The sequence below is a fragment of the Schistocerca gregaria genome, chromosome 7 (genome assembly GCF_023897955.1).
Source record: "Schistocerca gregaria isolate iqSchGreg1 chromosome 7, iqSchGreg1.2, whole genome shotgun sequence".
NCBI lineage: Eukaryota > Metazoa > Arthropoda > Insecta > Orthoptera > Acrididae > Schistocerca > Schistocerca gregaria.
Genome location: NC_064926.1, coordinates 345,963,506 through 345,968,021, shown reverse-complemented (window position 1 = coordinate 345,968,021; position 4,516 = coordinate 345,963,506). Strand labels below are relative to the sequence as shown.

The 4,516-nt window shown below is 37.9% G+C and overlaps 1 long non-coding RNA gene across 1 annotated transcript; it reads left to right on the top strand.

The window, feature by feature from the left end:
• The first annotated feature begins 625 nt into the window (after positions 1–625).
• LOC126281379 (uncharacterized) lies at positions 626–1,803 on the top strand. Its single transcript, XR_007551259.1, has 2 exons — positions 626–902; positions 1,174–1,803. It is a non-coding gene; the product is annotated as an uncharacterized LOC126281379 (long non-coding RNA).
• Positions 1,804–4,516: the final 2,713 nt, after the last annotated feature.

Sequence of the window (4,516 nt, the reverse complement as noted above, 5' to 3'; positions counted from 1 at the left end):
AAAAATTATCACTTTGTATAACCTTACTAAGGGTGGAGTTGACGTTGTAGACGGAATGAGTGGAACATACAATGTAGCTAGAAACACAACAAGATGTCCAAAGGTTACTTTTTATCCCATCATGAACACACAGCTGCTATAAATGCTGCTATTATTTTCAACTCAAATCAGAAAGAACAACTGAGAAGAAGAGAGTTTTTGAGGCAGCTTTAAATGCACTTGTGCATTATCATCTTCAGCAAAGAGTAATGTCACAAACATTGCTAAGGAAGATAACTGAAAGAACTGGAGAGCTTTGCAGTGCGAAAATTTCTGAAGTGGAATCAACTGCGACTTCACGAGGACGGTGTGTGGGCTGCAGAAGCAAAAACAGAAAAACAAGATATATTTGTAAGAACTGCCAGGAATAAATTTGCCTTGACCAAAATATTAAATTTATCCTTTAAATATATTTACTGAACTGATTTTTAATGATATTACTTCATTTAATAACGCTTTCCTCCAAAACATAAAACTAAATGCAAATTCAGAAAGATAGAAACTGCAAGGGTCTGTGAGATCAGCTGCGTGTTCTGAAGGACGACGTATCAAAGTTCGCGGCGTCAAAGAGAAAGAATACATTGAACAAACGAGAAACGACAGTCGTAAGCGCATCACAGACGCAGGGAAATGTCGAATGGGTGTGTCCAAGCTACATCGATGTAACAGGACGTAGTATTTGCAAACGAACAGGAGAAAACGTGAGCAAATACTATCAAAATGCAAAACAGAGTCCATGAATATACAAACCAAAGCTTCACAAAATCGTTCTCGATGTCCACAGGTCCAGATCAATTACACGAAATCGCGTTTGATGTATAAAACAAACTGTCACAGCTAAGAACATGGAAAGCGCGACCACGGTAAGGACAGAAATGAACATATGCCATTAATTTCACCAAAATATACAAATTAAAGATCGTAGGATAAAATTAATGCAGACGGTTTTCTAACATGCCTCATGTATGCAAATGTCTTTTCTTCTGATTTAGACTTGTGGCTTATTTTGCTGTGCAGGCACATGACACACTCACTGTAAAATAAAATCTAAAGTGCACATATGATTTAAATGACAGCATAATCTGATGCATCATACTCCATAACCTAAAATAACTAGTATGTATGTATTTTCAGGAAAATAGCAAGAAACCCACTGAGGATGCTACAACTGTGGTGAAGCACTTTTGGGTGATAAAGTAAAACAATAATTTGTGTACTTACAAAAAGGTGGAATCACCCTTAATTCATTAACCTTTTTCTGCAAGCACTGGAACTGAGTCCAAACTCAAATAGGCCTATGATGTAAACAGACTGTTGTATTATAGAGGATGAGAATCTGAAACTCTCAGGAATACCTGTAATACTACCTTTATCACATAGTTCTCCAGTTGGCCAACTCTTAAAGTTGCTGGGCATAAAACTGATGAACTACAAGAGGAAATTTTCAACAAATGATGCCTTCAAGGGATGGTCTATGGACAAGTATTCCACAGGGGATACTTAGGATCCACTATTTTATGTGTATTAATAATCTTGTGATGCATATATGTTTATTGTAAATGGTGTCGAAATAGCGGTAAGAAAATGTGTCTAATACAAGTATAGACTGTTCGGTCAGGAGAACTAAGGAAACTGAATCCCTTTCTCCAAAACCAGATTTCACTCGATTATGCCTAAAGTGATACAATGTAGTGGTAAAATATTGACATATTTTGTGAAAATATGTATAACACTGTTGAAAATAAAGAATGATAACAGTCAGAATTTTGTGAGATGTGGTCAGAGGTAAAAATGTAAAATGAGTGTTATGTTGGATATTTCTGTTGACAATGAAGAAAGATACCAGCCTTAACTTTGTGAGTTGTAGTCACATGAAAATGTAAATAAATGGACATAATAATCCATTGGCACTACTGATGAGATGACAAGAAAAATTTTATTGTCTCTGAGGTCAGTGTCTATAATATTATTACAAGGAGATGGGAGGTGTCACAGAATCCAATATTAAGACAAGAAATATCACATTAAGTGTACTTTGTGTCTAAGACCTGCCTTGGGAAGACAGCAGAAGCATTTGTGCAATCATTTACTCAAGCAGTATCGGTATGGGACTGGGCTTTCATTGGCCATAAGTTTCCTTGAGAATTACACTGAGTTCTGTCTGGGAGCACCCTTTTACCTTGTTGGTTCTTTACAGGTTTGAGTCCTGCAACTGCCCACATGAAAGTCGCTCTTCAGTTGCATCAATCGAGGTAGGCCTTTGTCAGTCAAACATGTAATCCTTACTCCCTCTCATTACTTCTTTATGGCTGTCCATCCTGTCTTATGGCATTGTTGTGCACACAAAAGAGTATAGCATTCAAGATACTACAAGATAAATAGTTTACTGATAGACTGTGTGTGTTTGTTTGTTTTGCTGCTGTTGATCATGGTAAGAAGCTGTGTCGGGTTTCTACTGACAAATCATCTCTCTGCTCTAGACTCCTGCATTAGGCAACATGCATATGCAACATCACCGTTGCAGAGTTAAGTGCAGTACGGTACTAAGCATACGTACTGTGGGGTGAAAGCCCCATAGCTATAGTAGTATTAAGTATTTGAATGTTGTTAATTTTATCACATTAATACACATGTATCTTGAAATATATGCTGTTCCAAGTCACATTTCATGGCCACTGTTACAAGGAGTGGAGACATTATTTCATTTTTGCAGTCATGTCAAGAATAAAACAGAGCTCCTAAAATGTGAATACGTATTAGCAGCTACATGTGACAGTGGATCAAGGACGCCATTCATCGGTATTACCAGGTAACTTCCATGTTAAGTGTTAATTGGCACTGGACGGGGTGGTCAAGCGGTTGCAGGTTGCAGGTTTGAATCCTGCCTCGGGCATGGATGTGTATGATGTCCTTAGGTTAGTTAGGTTTAAGTAGTTCTAGGGGACTGATGACCTCAGAGGTTAAGTCCCATAGTGCACAGAGCCATTTGAACCATTTTGCTAATTGGCAGTGGGAACAACCACGGGTGTTAAATCATCATCAGCTGATTAAAATACAGGGCTATTCAGAATCAAGAAACAGATTTCAGACATTTATATCTTCCAAATTACAAACGGTAGCACCATAATTCCAACGTTTCTGGACATACAACAGGTTAAATTTTGAATTCTAGAACTAGACTTGCTTCAGAACTGTTTATTTGCTCAACATGAAAGTGATTAAAATGACTTCATCTTCAGGCAAGATGGTACCCCGGCTCATTTCTCTAAGTACATCCAGTGTTACCTGAAGGTCACCATTCCAGGTGTTGGACTGGAAGAGGAGCAGAAGATTACCTTCATCACCAGTGATCTCACAGATCTCCATATCTGACTTATATGTATGAGGTTATGTAAAAGACCACATTTTTATTCCTCCCCCCCCCCCCTTTTGTCTGACACCCTTGAAAGTCTGTGACATCACATTGTTGAAGCTGTGAATCAGATAACAAGAGACCAGCTGCTTTGTGTGTGGCAGACAATGGGCCACCATTTTGATATTTGTCATGTAACACTCACATTGAATACATAATAATTTGAATTTTCTCTTTCCAGGAATGTTGGAATCATGTTCCTATATTTTGTAGTTTTAAATCTCTTCCATGTTTTTGAATAAACCTATAAAATTGGTATTTTATTCATGAAAAACATGAAAATAACTCTCCCTTTTTTTTCAGAAATAGAACAACTAGAATAACACCAAAGACTTTCTACGTAATGTTGAAACATTGTTAAGATATAATACTATTAATCTCACAAATACTTTCATATTCCCTACTTGATAGGTGAGCTGCATATTCCCAAAAAATTTTCCAATAGAACAATGCTGAGCATTTGCCTTCCCTACTGCCAGTCTGGTACGCCCATTCCATTTCATATCACTTTGCAATGTTATGCCTAGATATTTGAGTAATGTGATCATGTCAATCAGCACACTACTAATGGTGTATTTGAATGTTGCAGTATTGTTTTTCCTAGTCACCTGTATTAACCTACATTTTTCTGCACTGCAAGTTGCAGTTGATCACACCACCTAGAAATTCTGTCCAGCTCACATTGTCTCCTCCTACAGTCACTCAATGACAACACTTTCCCATAGAGCAAAACATCATCAGGTAATGGCAATAAATTGGTGTGCAGCCTGTCAGTCAGATGATTTATGTGAACATAGAGTAACAGTGGTCCTATCACACTTCCGTGTGGCACTCGTGGTGATACACTGGTCTGTGATGAACACTCACTGTGAATGACAACACTCTGGCATCTATTTTCTAAGAAGTCTTTAAGCCACTTAAATACCCAGGAACCTTATCCACTTGCTCTGACCTTTGTCAACAGTGTGCAGTGGACACTTTCTGGAAAGTTAAGAATATGGAATCTGCCTGTTGTCCTCCACCCATGATTTATAGGATATCGTGAAAAAAAGGCGGACCGAGTTT